Source organism: Urocampus carinirostris, chromosome 17 (genome assembly GCF_059441175.1).
Source record: "Urocampus carinirostris isolate Australia breed hairy pipefish chromosome 17, RoL_Ucar_1.0, whole genome shotgun sequence".
NCBI lineage: Eukaryota > Metazoa > Chordata > Actinopteri > Syngnathiformes > Syngnathidae > Urocampus > Urocampus carinirostris.
In genome coordinates, this window is record NC_142365.1 from 23,013,821 (window position 1) to 23,030,188 (window position 16,368).

Below are 16,368 nucleotides of genomic sequence, written 5' to 3' on the forward strand. Positions count from 1 at the left end.
TAAAACTCACCAAAAAGTTGTAAGAATAATTATTATTTACTTTTTCAACGGCCAGTGTGTATTATTTGACCACTAGATGACACTAGTGTGTAGTCCAACCAAAAACGAGTGCCTAAAAACACAAGAAAGAATACAAACTACGGAGACTAGCTGCACCATTATTCCTCAATATATTGCCTTGACTATTGTGGGTTGTTTTTTTGTATACCCGTAGCAGCAAAATTGCAGACAGGAGTGTCAGCACCCTGCAAACTTCTCAACCAACGAACTTTTTTAAAAAAATGCACGTTTATATCACATCTTGTGTGTTTTTCTTTATTTTCTTAAATCAATATTGGGTTTTTTTCTTCTAATGAAGTTTTTTTTCACCACTAGTATATAATAATAATAATGATAATAATAATAATAATAGTAGCCTAGATGGTAAGGCGCCCGCTTTGAGACTGGGAGGTTCGGGTTCGCGCCCCGGCCGAGTCATTCCTAAGACTTAAAAAGTGGTCGGCGGCGCCCTCTCTTGGCTGCGGCTGCATCGGGTCAGATGCAATCGACATTTCGTTCTGTGTACATTGTTACACAGAATGACAATACAAGGAAATTATTATTATTATTATTATTATTATAAGCTGTCTCATTAACTCACCATTTAGCCTAAGGTAAGAATTGTTTTAGTCCTACAATTGTCTTTATTGTCATTGATAACATTGTCTACATTGAGATTAGACATGGCACTCCAAGACAAACATGTAATAGAGACTGAAATGAGGAAAATCATTTCAGGATGAATAGACGAAATATTTACAAGGTAGTGCTTGAAGATTGACCTAGTGTGTCGTATTAAGCGCCTCCTAGTGGTAACAGTAAACAATATTTATTTAAAAAATAAGCAAAAATACACCCTTAAACTTTGCTGAAGGTTAGGCAAATACGGACACATTCTGCCTACCCATCCATCCATTATCTGCATCGCTTATCGTCAGTAGGGTCACAGGGGTGCTGGAGCCCATCCCAGCTATCTTCAGGCAGAGGGCAGGGGACACCCTGAACTGGTTGCCAGCCAGTCGAAGGGCACACGGAGACAGACGACTCACTTGCTCACAATTTGGACCGGCCAATTAACCTGACATGCATGTTTTTGGAATGTGGGAGGAAACAGGAGTGCCCGGAGGAAACCCACACAAGCATGGGGAGAACATACAAACTCCACACAGGAGGTTCGATCTCATCACCTCAGAACTGTGCTGAACACGCGCTAACCACTGCCCCGCCGTGCTGCACTCTGCCTACCCAAAGAATTAAAAAAAAGGAAAATGGAGAGCAAAAAGCTGGGAAAAATTGGTCCAGCTAGGGGTTGGGAGGAACAAAATAAGAACAAGGAAAAAGGAAATAAAAAAGGAAGAAAAAAGACCGGGGCAAAAAATACCGCTTTTGGAGGGTCTCTATGTCCAGTATATTGCTAATAACAATGTGATATTCTGCACAAATATATTAATATGTTTTTTTTTAATCGATTATTCTACTAAACTATATTAGCAATTATTTTTCACTCTGCTGTCAAATTTTAACTCATAAACTTGTTTTATGCTGAGCAACTTTAAATTGGAATCCCTGCATGACACAACAAAACGTCCAATAAATACAGAGAATTACAAACTCCAAAATACAAAAATAAACTATACATTTGAAAAAAAAAGCGAATCACTGAGAAATCCCGGAAACAGTGCTGTGCAAAAGAATGGGGGTAGTCATAAACACGGTCTGGCAACGGCCCCGTTCTACATAGTCTGTCTTGCTGTGAGTAAATAGGTGCCGCGTTGTGTTTGTAAGGTTTAATCCCAATTCCCAGTAAGGGAAGTGCTATCATTATTAAGGGAGAAATCGGCTGAGGATGACAGTTATGTGTCAAAATAACAAACTACCCTGGCATTTTAAGGAATCAGGCTCTATTTTATGATGGCACTACACATTACAGCGACATCTAGTGATCGAATAATTCAGATTCAGATATACTTTATTGTCATTCTTGTACACGTGTATACAGAACGAAATGTCGATACATCTGACCCGCACAGTTTTCTTGAATAGATATAAATAAATGTTGTACTGAGTTAGAGTATTGAAGACTGATAATATGCTAAATAATTTATAGCTATGTATAGTATTATACAGTAGTGCAAAGAGTGCAAGAGGAGCAGCTAACCAGATGTGCAAAATGGGCAGTCAGGTAAACAAGTCATTATACAATAACAATAACACTGGAGTACGAAAGTGCAGAGGAGAACAGATGTGCAAAGGAGTGGCTAGGTATAAGAGAACTGTCCTGAACTATTACACTCTGTCCCTTTATTTGACACACCGAAAAAAACAATCACTCACAAAACACAGGTTGCCTTCGAAGCTTTATTGGCAAAGAAACCCACAAACTCTCCGGTTGGATGATTTCCTGGTGGTCCCGCTGCTCATGAGAGAGAGCCGTAGAACCCTTACCATTACTGAAACTCAGTAATGGTAACGGTTTGACGGCCATCCCCGTTCTTGGGATTCCACTAGTTTCCCAGTGCGAGGACGGAATAAAGTCCTGGATAGTACATCATCTATACTGTAGTGTCTCTTTATTAAACTTACAGTATAAGATGATATCCTGTCCAGGGCACAAGCTTCTTTGAAGATGAGCAAATATTGGGTGGAAAATACTCACTGTTTTGGTGGAGGCTGCGTGGATCTGGGTTCTTGCACAGTTCTGGTTTCTGGCATGTGGGCCCCCCAAATATTCTCCGCCTCTATTAGAAGGCTTCTGCCTGCTCATTAGCATACGGTGATGACATGGGAGTTGTTTTTTTTTCTTTTTGTCTTATCTTGTCCTAACCTGCTTGCCATTGCCCACGCCCTGTCCTTGGTGAAAAAAATACAGTGCGTACTGGCAGCCCACCCCCCTTAAATATATTAAAATACAAGTTCATTGGAAAATGTCCTTCCATTTTTTTCCTGTTTCAGAATACACTGCAAAATAATCTTATTTGTTTAGTTTTTGTCATATTAGTTATTTTTTCCTGGATTTTCCTGTCTCTTCATATATATATATATCGATATATATTGAGTATGTATTGATATATATATATTGTATTTTGCTATTGCTAAAATTCGCCCTATACTGTCCCAGTCGGATGCGGAGATGATATTTCATACGTTTGTTATCTCCTATCTCGATTACTGTAATGCACTACTCTCCGGTCCCCCGAAGTCTAAAATCAAGAGCCTGCAGCTGGTGAAAATTCTACTGCGAGGCTTTTAACTAAGACAAGAAAGTTTGATCACATTACCCCGATTTTAGCTTAAGATGTGATTTTAAGGTTCTGTTTGGTAGTGTACAAAGTCATGCATGGACTTGCTCCCTCGTATCTTTCAGATTTAATTTCCCCCTATGTTCCTGCATGGAGCATTCGCTTTGAAAATGCTGGTCCACTAGTGATCCCAAGAGCCAAGAAGAAATCCGCAGGTTCGCAAGCGTTCTCCATTCGGTACTGTGGAATGCTCTTCCCCCAGAGATTCGATCTGCAACCTCAGTGGAACTGTTTAAATCTAAGCTTAAAACACACTTCTATTCTATAGCATATGAATAACCTATATTTTATGTTGACAAGGTCTGTGCATTATTTGTTATTGCTACCTTCACCGCAGCCTGGTCATCCTGAAAGAGGGATTACCACATGTGCGGTCCATTCTCAAGGTTTCTTCATTTTCCTCATGTTGAGGTTTTTAAGTTTTTCCTGGCCCTCGTGTAGGTGTTAGATCAGGGGATGGTGTAATAATAGTCTGAAAAATAGTCTGTGTAATAACCTGTGCAGCCCTTTGAGACTCTTTGTGATTAAGGGCTAGCCAAATAAACTTGACTATATTTTGGATGTTGTTACATTATTCCCAATTTGCCCTATATTTTTTCAGTTCTTTCACTCTTTCCTTCGTTTTTTTCTCACTTTATCTATTTCTCGCTCCCTTTCTTACTTTCTCTTTTTTCATGCTCACTTTATTTCTGTTTTCTCTCATTATTTTGATTTTTCTCTCTCACTTTTTCTCTCTCTTTATTTATTTCTTTTTCAGTACCTTTCTGTCTTTTTTATCTTTATCCCTTTTTACATATTTTCTCTCTACCACACTCTGTCTTTTTCTTTCACTCTGTCTCCCTCTTTTCTCTCTCCCTCTCTTTTTCTTTGTTTCTCTTACACCTACTTGTTTGGCCCCCGTGAGATTTTTTATTCTGGCATGTGGCCCCCAGCTAAAATGAGTTTGAAAACCTGTTCAAAAGTGATGCTAACGGCTGAAGTGATGTTAGCTACCAAAGTGATGCTATTGGGTAGTGCGGCTACATGTTAGCATAAACATGCGCCACCTTTCCTCACATAGTTGGTGTGTTGCCATTGGGTTGTTATTTTTAATTTTTTTCATTTATTTATGTATTTATTCCCCCATTTTGTATGTATTTCTGTATATTTGCCATACTACAATGTTGTAGTATTTTTTTTTTTCAATTATTATTATTGAATGTTTTCATACAGTAGTGATTGGAACTCCAGCTCTTTTTAGTGAACTGTTTTTTCCGGCTCATCTCTCTTTCAGCTCGCAATGGCTCTTCAGATGTTTTGGTTTTATTAATGATATATTACCAATAATAATGAAACATTATGTACAAAATTGATTAATAATTATTTTTTTTAATATAATATGCTGCTATATTATAACAGCCTTTATTGTTTCAATCTGCAGTGAACTTTTACCCGATTTAGACTTTCAAGTGGTTTGTACTAAATCAACTTTAAAGTCAACTAACACACAATCCCTGACAAAGACACAACACAACAAAATGTGGAGTAAAAATATTTAATTTTAAGTCAATCAATAAAGTATGACATGGATCAACTTTTAGTTTTTTGTTTTGTTTACACTGCTAACAAAATCAAAATGAAATATAGGATCCCTGGAAAACACAAGAAATATCAATGAATATATTTACAGCTCTACAAAAATGAATTGGCTTTTTAAACACTGAAGGGATTTAAACTCAAACAATGACACAGAATCCCTGAAAAAAATGCAAAAGAACCAAATATAAATAAAATATATGAACTCTTCAGTGGTATGAACTTTAAAAACAATAAAATAACTATGTATAATTCAAAGTTTAACCAATTTAGACACGGAACCCATGAAAAAGACACAAAAAACAAAAACAAAATTGATCGGTTGTCTTGAATGAAGCTTGGCATTTGGAAAGTGCTTCAGCTCTGAGGGACTGATTGGGCTTCTTCTGCTAGCTAGCTAGCTAGCTAGATAAATAGAGAAAGAAAGAGGGAGAGAGAGATAGAGAGAGAGAGACTTTATTCATACTTTATACACTTATACAATCCACTCTGCTTTGAAACCATCAATATCATTAAAATGAATCTAAATTTGAATCATTTTTTGCTTGGACTCCTTTTTTAAATGCAGTACCTTTTTGGGGGTGTTCCGACGTGTTGAACTCAAAGCAGCAGCGCGAAGCAGCCAGAGAGAAAACTTCTTGAAGCGAACCTTCTCCTTACTGCTGGTGGGCCGACTCATAGAGCCGTTTCGTTCGCCAACGACTCATCATTAGTGTACAGCAATTTGCGTTACATTTCCGTGTGCGAAAAGCACTGTAAAAATACATTTTATTTGGGAAAAGCAAAAAATGAAAACTCGATTAGTGAGGGAGTCCGCTGTCATCGAACACATCAATAGAGCCGTTTTGTTTGCTAACGACACATCACTATTACAGTATTCATTAATTTTAGTCAGGGGCGACTTCAGGTTAAAACCTATGGGGGTGCTGGGCAGCCATATTGTCTTAAAGTAATTAAGGATCATTCAACACTGTTCAGTTCAATTCTTCTCCCTTCCGGTAAAATTCCTAAATTATTTGGGTGATTCGAAATCTCGCTGATCCGATTGGTGCGCTACCACGGACCAAAAATCCAGCCAGGATCTGATTCACATCCAGCTCTGCATCAAGGTCGCGGGAGGAATTGGAGTATCTCTTTGATCTTCACTGTGGACCCATGAACTTTGAGAAACAGGTGATATTCATGGATTTGGGATTCCCTTAATTGGAAAACATTGTATTTTCTTAAACAGCCTTGTCATCCTGTGAAGGATTTTGTACATTTTACTATAGAGGATTTTTGTACGATCAAATACAAATTACATTTAAATGCAAAAGATATTCACTGCCATGATGGTGGGGCCAAGAGGGGGCTCTTCCTGGCACGGCCATGGGAGGAGCCGGCGCACCAGCTGGCGGAAAAAGGCGTGGGCCGGGGGGACTTCAGAAGATCGAGAGAGAGAACGAGAAAGGAGGCTTGACGGAGACTCAAGCGACACTAATTCGGCTAATTCAATGGAGTTCACTTAGTTTATCATTTAAGAAATCAAATCTGCCCCCGTGTGGAAATGCCGGTCTCTTGTCCATATTTTCCCATAAAGAAACGAGCATGCATTGTTAGGAGAATGAAGGTTGTGTTTGGTTAATGGAGTCAGATAACTATTTCGAACAATTTGGTAAACGGTACGTTTGAATATATTTAATTCCTAACACTTGGAAGGGGGATTACCTCATGTGCAGTCCCTTCTCAAGGTTTCTTCAAAGATTTTTGAGTTTTTCCTTTCCCTCATGTAGTTTTTAGATCAGGGGATGGTGTAATACTAGTCAGTACAGCCCTTTGAAACTTCATGTGATTAAGGGCTATACAAAAGACAAGCCACACTACCCGAGCAAAGGAGGAGTTCAAGACCGCAATCGAATGGACCGAACCATTTCAAGGCTTTGGAGTATTTCTGACGCTGCATTGTTGACATTTTTCTTTTCTTTTTTCTTTTTTTTGATCTAGCATCTTCCATCATATTTAAGGTTATCCTGTCTTTTATTAATGACCCAATGTGTAATATTTGACCACTAGATGCCACTGTGTTGTCTGGTATGAGCGAAGGCCAGGGATAGTGATAGCACGAGGGCAGGATACCAGACAAACATGGCGCCGATCCAAGTGGGGATTGATTCCACAGTGTAAAAGAAGAACACATTTCTCGACCAATGATTTTTTTAATCAAAATTAACATTAGTATGAGAATTCATGTATTTTTTGCCTAGTATTCAAATCAATTTGTTTTTGTACCACTAGGAAGGACTATATATTACACACTGTCCCTTTGGGGCACAGGTGTCAAACAGGCGGCCCGCGGGCCAGATTAGGCCCATGAGACAACACTCAGAGAAGCGCAAGAGAAAAAAAAGCTGCAGGTTGAAATATGTCAACTTGATGTTGCCAAAGCCAGGTGCCTCTCACAAAGACACTGTACTTGTATTTATTTCTCTCTCTCTCTTTCACTCTCTGTGTCTCTCTTTTTTTCTTCATTTGTTGCTCTTTGTCTCTTTCTCTCTCTGTGTTTTTTAACCTCTTTTGCTCTAACTTCCTTTTTTCCTTTTCTCTCTTTCCCCTTTCTCTCTTCATACCCTTCGCAGTTTATTTTCTCTCCTTCTGTCTTTCTATTTCTCTTTGGATTTCTTTCTTCCTCTCCCTTTCTTTCCCCCTCTCTCGTGACTTTTTATCTTTTGTTTCTCACGCTCTCTCCCTCTCTCTCTCTTTTTCTTTCTTTGTCCTGCCTTCTCTCATTTTCCCTCCCTCTTTCTCTTATTTCTTTATGTCTCTTTTTCTTTCTCTTAAATCTACTAGTCTGGCCCCTGACAGAATGTTTGTTCTATCGTGTTGAATTTGAGCACCCCCCAAAATGGACTGGGTACGCCTATGATTTCTGTTGCATTTAGATGTCTGAAAAGCGCTATAAAAATTCATTTGGATCTGGTAGAGGAGCTGACTCCTGATTGGTGGAGATCCGGTTCAAAGAGCCGTTATGTTCGGGAACGACAGCTCACTGCAGAACATGGCTGTTGCTTGGGTCAAAAACTAGTTAGGGCGCGGCACTTGCTTTCGCGAATCTGTTGCTCTTGATAAAGAAACGTGTCCGACTATCAGGGTGGTTTGCTCTTTTACTCACTTATCAGCCTTGATAAGCCAGATGCCCTTAACTCCCCTTCCCCAACATGATCCCCCTGTTATTTTTCATCTCTGAAATGAAATGAAAACTTTTTAGTACCTTATTTTCTGCGCTATAAATTGCACCAGGTTATAAGGCGCAAATCCCCACCCCCCTTATGGGAAGGGTTAGTTAGGGTTGCAGAAAAATGGAAGAAGTAATTAATTTGTGTATTGATTGATCCGTCAAAATATATCACAATTAGAAAACATTGGATGCAACGGAAATCAAACCCGAGTCCCGGTAGTGAGAGTGCAAAATCCTAAACACTACACCAGAGGTCAGCAAACTTTTCTTTACCACAAACCGCTCTACTGTCTTTATATATTCTAACTGCTTGGCTCAATGATAACGTAATAACATAACAATAAGCCTAAATCCGTTGTGTTATCACTAGACTATAAGAGATCTAGATCTCATACTAAAACACACTACATATTATTTCATTATCACACTATTTTTACTCATGGTGCCACGTTGTTCAACATTATTTTGGCTGAACTCTTTCCCATAATGCCCCATACAACATTGCATGTCCCCATTGTCCTTTTGTGTGTCTACTACAGAAATACTATTACAGAAATACTACCGGATTATTATTAAATTAAATAAAAAATTTAGCACTTAAAAAAGGGACCTAATATATTATTTAGCTTTCATTTTGAAAAAGAAAAAAATACGACTGGAGTAATACTAAAATAATACAACAAAAATGACGGTTCATGGATCCCTTAACCACCAGGGTCATCAGAGCACCATTTCCTGTATACTGCGACGAAAACGCTACCACAAAAATACTGTAGAAGTACTATAGAAAAACTACAGAAGTACTACAAAAATACAGTACAGTGACATCTAGCGGACGAATATTATACATCTTTTATTTACCTGAACTCTTGGAAACTCATGCAAACTGTAAAGTGAGAAAGATAGCACAAAACACTAATTTGAGTGCAAGTAATTGAAAGGATTGATTGAATGATTGAAAATTGGTTTCCTGCTTTAGGTAAATAACCTCAAATGTTCTCTGGTTGATAAATGGTAGTCAGCAAATACAGCTACAGTTTCTTTGGGAGCTGCTTAGCTGGGCTTTGGTGACATAAGTGGACATATTTAAAACTGCAGGCCATTGGGGCTTTTTTTACTCTTGAGCTTCTCTCGGCGTTGTCTCATGCGGGGTGGATCCAATCTGCCGGCAGGCCTGATTCGGCCCGCGGGCAGTATGTTTTAGACCCCTGATCGAAGCAGGATAACAATTCCTTGTATTTGTCCTTCAGAAGTAAAACCCTTGAAGATAATATCTCAAAATCTTAGAAGTACTGCTTACTCTTTAACGAAACGCGTACGCTCGCAGTTCTCATTTAATGGGAATAAAAAGGGAATCCCAAATTAATTTTGCGCTTTATTCTTTCCTTTTTCTCCACTTGACTTTATATTTCCAATATACATTTTACTGAGGGGGCAGCACGTCGGCGCAGTGGTTCTAAGGTCTTGGGAACCTCCTGTGTGGGTTCAAATCCAGCTACCAGCCTACCTGTGCGGAGTTTGTATGTTCTCCCCGTGCTTGCGTGGGTTTACTCCGAGCACTCTGATTTCCTCCCACATTCCAAAGACATTTCAGGTGGATTGGCCAGTCCAAATTGTCTCTATGTGTGAATGAGCGAGCGAGTTGTCTGTCCCTGTGTGCCCTGCGATTGGCTGGCAACCAGTTCAGGGTGTCCCCTGCCCACTGCCCGATGATGGGACGGGCTCCAGCACCCCCGCGACCCTACTGAGGATAAGCGGTGCAGCTAATGAGATGAGATGAGATTTTACTGAGGTGCACTCATGATGAATTTAGTTTTTTTCCCAAATGTTCATTTAATAAATACATAAATTGAGTTATGGCTCAGGGGGTGTCGAACAGGCGGACTGCTGGCTGGATCCGAGGGAAGCGCAAGAGAAAAACGAGCTGCAGGTTGAAAAATGTCCACTTGATGTTGCCAAACCCAGGTGCCTCTCACAAAGACGCTGTAGTGGTATTTCTTTCTCTCTCTCACTTCCTCTCTTTTTCTCTCACTCTCTATCACGCTCTCTCTTTCTCTTTCTTTTTCGTCTTTGTCTCTTTGCCTCTTTGTCTTTTTAACTTCTTTTGCTCGCTCTTACTTTTTTCCTTTTCTCTCTCTTGCTTCCCCCTTCTCTTTTCTCTCCCTCTCTCTTGCTATTTCTCTTTAGATTTCTTTCCCCCTCTCTCTCTATTTCTTTTTCTCACATTCTCTGTCTGACGATCTCTCTTTTCTCTCTCTCTTTCCTCCCTTTCTATCTTTGTCTCACACACCCCCTTTTTATCTCCCTTTTTATCAATCGACTAGTCCGGCCCCCGAGAAAATGTTTCTTCTGTTACGTGGCCCCAGAGTTAAAATGAATTGACACCCCTTCTTTTGTTGAATGGAGATGACTGATAATGGCCTGACGCAGCAGCTTTCGTATTTACTGTTTTTGCGCCCCGCACTGGCAACAGTAGTACATTACCTTGTGTTGATGGTGGACGCATCAGGTTAGCACTGCTCGTTCTATGCGTTTATACTGTCATTGGCGTCGGTTTTACGAGTATTGTTAATTATTAATTTTACAATTCTAACCATTTTAACATAGTTAGAAGTAAAGCAGCCGAGTCCTGCCATTGCCGGGCATTATACCGGCGGGCGGAGACGTAACTGCGTGAGATTCTTGCTCAAAGATGTTGTGGCAATTGCGGAGGGAATGTCAAGGACGGATTTTATTAACAAGTTTGTTGAAAAGATTCTGAAGTTTAAAAAGGAGGAGGTACATGCTGTCATAAAAATGACTTCTGGCAAAGGCTTTGATGTGAGTTTTGAAACGGCAGCTCTTTATCAAGAGTTTTGGAATCGCTTTGAGGGAGTGAGGTCCCAGTTTTCAGGATTTACAGTGGAGAAGCTGACTGATAATGCTAACAAGATTGTCATTGTTAGAATGTTTAGTGAAATAATCAGTGCTGATGACGTCTGTTATTGGTTGAGTAGATACTGCTCAGTAAAAGGCCAGGCTATGAAGGTGAGGTGTGAGAAAGGCTATTGGACTGGTGCCTGGAGGGTACCAGTCCAACTACGGCAAGATCCTCAGGGCTTTCAGGGACTGAAACAAATCCCGTCGACTATATTCCTGGGGGAAAACCGTGGCTTTATCAAGGGCAACCGAAACTCTGTCGCAAATGTGGTGAGCATGGGCATCTGGCTGAGGTATGTGATCGAATTTTTTGTGGAAAGTGCAGAACAATTGGACATTCCTTTGAGGAATGTATCAATAGCAGAAAATGCAATCTCTGTGGAGAAACGAATCACCTCTTTAGAAACTGCCCGAATTCGTTTGCTATCAAATTGAAAGCTAGGAAGGCAGTTAACAAAGACAACAAAGACAATGAAATGATGTCAGACAACATAGATAATGAAATGAATAAATGTCACAAAGACAATGAAATGAATAAAGATAACAAAGACAATGAAATTAATAAAGTCATGGAAATACAAAATGAAAATGAACAAGAAATTAATGAAGTTATAGAAATACCCAATGAAGATGAACAGGAAATGAATAAAGTTATGGAAATACCCAATGAAATTGATCAAGAAATGCACAAAGAAATTGGACAAGACAAACAAATTGAAAAAACAGATGTACCTACCAAAACCCCTGGAGGAGAGACCAGAGAATCAGAATTGAAACAGGAAGAACCTGGAAATTCTAATTCGATTTCTCTTAAAATACCTGAATTTGGACATGACAAACGAATAGAAAAAGCAACTGCCACTCCGAAAACACATATTAATCAGGAAGGGCCTGGAAGAGAGACGGACGCGCAATCTTAGCAAGACTTTCTTATATAGGGAATGATTTTAACCTCATTAACATATACGGCCATGCCGACAGACAACTCAGGTACGAACTTTTAGAGGAAATCCAGTCGCATATGCTAGGCCATCAACCACTAATCGTGGGAGGAGATTTTAATTGCATCCTAAGTAGGAAGGATAGAAAGAGGAACGATGAGGAGTTTAAAGTAGATAAAAACATCAACTTTATTACAAGACATGTGCCGGACATTTAAACTGGTGGACTGTTTCAAATCCATACATCCAGGAGAGGAGGGCTTCACCTGGTTCAGTAGTGACAATGCCAGAGCCTCTCGAATAGACTACATATTTACGAGGGGTTTAGCACAGAGTGATGCAAGATTAATTCCAGTTTTTTTTTTCGGATCACTTGCTACTGTCCTGCTCTTTCTCATTTCCTTCAGGTATGACTGTTGGGAAGGGTTTGTGGAAGTTAAACTGCTCCCTGCTGGAGGATGAGGCTCTAGCCGCACAATACAGGGAGCTGTACAAAGACTGGCAGACCCTTCAAGACTCGTATGATTCACGAGCACAATGGTGGGAAATGACAAAGAAACGAACACAGACCTTTTTTAAAAATGCAGGGAAAAACAAGAAACTTAAAGAGATGAAACGCATGTCGGGACTACAAAGAAGACTCCAACGCTATTTCATCCTAACAGAAAAGGGGATGGACTTTAATGATGAAATCAAAGAGACCAAACAAGAACTAAACGCTTTGGCGGAAATAAAGAGCAAAGGCATCATAATAAGAAGCAGAGAAAGAGAAATAGAAGAAGGGGAAAAATGTACACGCTACTTTTTAAAAAAAATTATGGGCAAAAATGAGGGGATTTTTAAACTTCAAAACGAAAACGGGCAAATAACAAAGGAAAGTAGTGAAATAACCAGATTGGTCGAAGTCTACTACAAAAAATTATTTGAAAAGAAAGAAACATATGAGAATGAAATGGGGCATGTATTAGATCATATTTCAAGATCAGTGCGTCAAGACCCCTTTTTAACATCGGACTTTACCCAAGACCAACTGAATGATTGCATAAAGACTATGAAAAAAGGCAAATCACCCGGGGAGGACGGACTCAACCTCGAATTTTACCGGACTTTTTGGGATATTTTAGCACCAGATCTGTTAACTGTTTTTAACGAATTTTCCAGTCGAGACCATATGCCAGACAGTTTCAGAATAGAGATAGTTACTCTATTGCACAAAAAAGGAGACAAAATTGACTTAAAAAACTGGCGACCCATAACGCTTTTAAACGTGGACTGTAAAATTTTCAGCAAGCTTCTAGCAACACGAATGTCTGTTGTCTTGGGAGACTTGGTTGATCCAGACCAAACCTGTGCCATTGTGGGAAGGAAGATCAGCGACAGTCTCATGCTGATCCGTGACACCATTTGTTATGCAAGAGACAGAAACATGCGACTAGCGGTCCTAAACCTAGACTTTGAAAAAGCCTTTGATCGAGTCTCGCACCAATACCTCTTCAGGGTATTGCAAAAATGTGGTTTTCCCCAAAAATACATCAAGTGGGTAGAACTGCTATACCGAGACATCTACAGCAAATTCATGATTAACGGGAATTTATCGGAAGCAATCGAGATCAACTGCGGTGTACGTCAAGGTTGCCCTATGTCTCCCCTTCTCTATGTTCTTTGCATTGAACCTTTGGCACAAATGTTAAGAAAAGATAGATTTGTCGAAGGCATCAATATCCCAGGAAGTGGGGGACAAATTACCAAGTGTGTTTTGTACATGGATGATTTTAATATTTTGTGTACTGACCGCGCATCTGTTGGAAGAGCCCTTGACTTGACTGACCTGTTTGGGAGGGCGTCTGGGTCAAGGCTAAATAGAGAAAAATCACAAGTGAAGTTTTATGGAATGTGGAAAGAGACAGAAAAGGCAGGACTCCCGCTGACGGTGTTAAAGACAGACCAGAAAATCCTAGGGATAAAATTCAATGCGGATGGAGGAGGCGAGACCAACTGTGATGACGTGACAAGCAAAAACTTGTTTTACAATAGAGGGGAAGGTCCTAATCATCAAAGCTATCATCCTCCCAATGCTTTTGTCAATCAGTTTAATTTTTATGCCTAAAAGAAACGTGCTGTTACAACTGGACCGAGCCATCTTTCGCTTTGTCTGGGGCTCAAAGTGGGAAAGGATAAAAAGAGATACAATGAAAAAGAAAAAGGAAAAAGGGGGGAAAGGAGTGCCTGACCTCCAGCTTTTCCTGGGAAGCAAATATGTCTCTCTCCACTTCCAAAACGCTGTGGGCCCACCCAACAACCCGAAAAGTCAAGCAATGACCCGGTTTTGGATGGGCTCATATTTGCGGAAGCTAAAGCTTGTACCAAACAATCGTTTGATTCCAGTTTCATTTAACTTGCCACCAACACATCTCTTTATTCGGGATTTTTTGAAGAAGTTTGATTTGGAAACACAAGAATGTCACACTTTACAAAACCACAGGGCCCTTATTGCTATTGTGCAAGAGCGAGCTACAGTAAGCCCTGTGCGGGGGCTTGCGTTTGGCGAATCCACAACGGTTTGGAGCAACGTCAATCATCCTGCCCTCCCAAACAGACTACGAGACTTGTCATGGATGGTGGCTCATGAAGTTCTCCCAGTCAGAGCTGTAATGCACCACCGAGGAATGTCAGTGACTTCGACGTGCCATCGACCTGGCTGTGGCGCCCAGGAGTCGGTGAGGCACCTTTTTTGTGAGTGCAGCGCTGCCCAGGTCTTGTGGACAATGGCCGAACAACTAGGAAAGTTCCCGGACTTGCCAGCAGGGGAGGTCCCTGATGCACAGTACGTGCTTTACGGGGTGAGTCGGTCGAGGAGGCCTCGGAACGACTTTGCCAGGGACTGGCTCACTCTCGCCGCCATCAAGGACGCCATCTGGACCTCCAGAAACCTGCTGGTATGGAGGTGCAGGCAGATCCCCCCCGTGGCTGTGCTCCAAATGGCTGCAGATACCATACAATCTGCGAGCGGCAGGCCTAGGACGCAGCCATAAAGAAGACTCGTCTGCACCCACCCGGAGGGGGGAGCCGGAGCTACACTGTGGGAGTCCCGGCAGCAACGGCCTGGGTTGTGGAACCCAGAAGGGAGAGGACCCACGCAGAAGGGAGAGGACCCACACAGAGGACTGGAAGAATGCTGCTTGGGAGGGTGGGATGGCAGAGCTATGCCCTTGCACAATAGTATTGCCTTTTACACGCTGGTTAACTACTGTTAAAAGAAAATAACTCTGAAATTGTTTAATTGATGTTGAAAATGTCAGGAAAAAATGTTAAAACGTCATATCGTCACGTCATATTGTCAGATATAAAAAAAAATGTGAATATGCTTGATGGCTGTGTTTTGCTGCTGTTGGTGTCAGTGGATTTGTTCAGACCGAGGACAATCGACTTTGGCCTGGACGGATCTATTGACACTAACAAAGATGTTATATAATGAAATTGTGAATATGTTTGATTTTCGAGAAGTTTTGTTCAAACCTCACTTTGTGTTTGCTGTTAAAAACGTAATATTGGAATATAATATTGTGAATGTGCTTAATTGCTGTTGAGATTGTGATGATTGTTTTCTGTTTTTAGTGTCAATAAATTTGTTCAAACCATACAAGTCCATTTTTCATTCTTTCAGAAACTGCTTGTTCAAAACTTGGACGTCTCCGGGTGCACTCATTTTCAATAATATTACCGCTACAAACTACTGTTTTTGTCCTCTTAAAAACGTTTACCGATTAAATTTAAAAAAAAAAACGTAAGCCCTTTTTTTTAAGTTATAACAACAACAAAAAACGTAGACTAAAGACTAGTACTTTACCCTATCTGCTTTGTTTTGAAGCGATTAAGTTGTTTCGGTAACAGTTTGCCATTTCCGGTTCCAAACAAGCACATGCTGTTGTCTTTATCATTCTGAAGACAAATTGTGTTTTTTTTAAGGGTTGTTGTTCTATCTTCTTTATTCATTATCCATTATCCGTTATCGGTCGGTTCATAATACGCTACAAAGCTCAGGAGCAGGGACACTTACTCTCAGCCAAAAGGCCAAGCTAAGGTCCTAGCCCTAAAGCCTTGCTGCGATCATTGCGAATGCACCGTTCCCGGAGGTACTGCAATACCGGGCCGATGCGTGGAGTGGACAGAGCAAGCTCTTATTGTCACATGCCAACACATCTAGATGGAAAAAGGAGACAGAAGAGAAACGCAGACAGATAAAGAGACATAAAGAAGAGTACCGTATTTTCCGCACTATAAGGCGCACCTAAAAGCCTTTATTTTTTTCAAAAGCTGACCATGCGCCTTATAATACAGTGCGCCTTATTTATGGATCAATATTAATTCGCAAAGTCTTGCA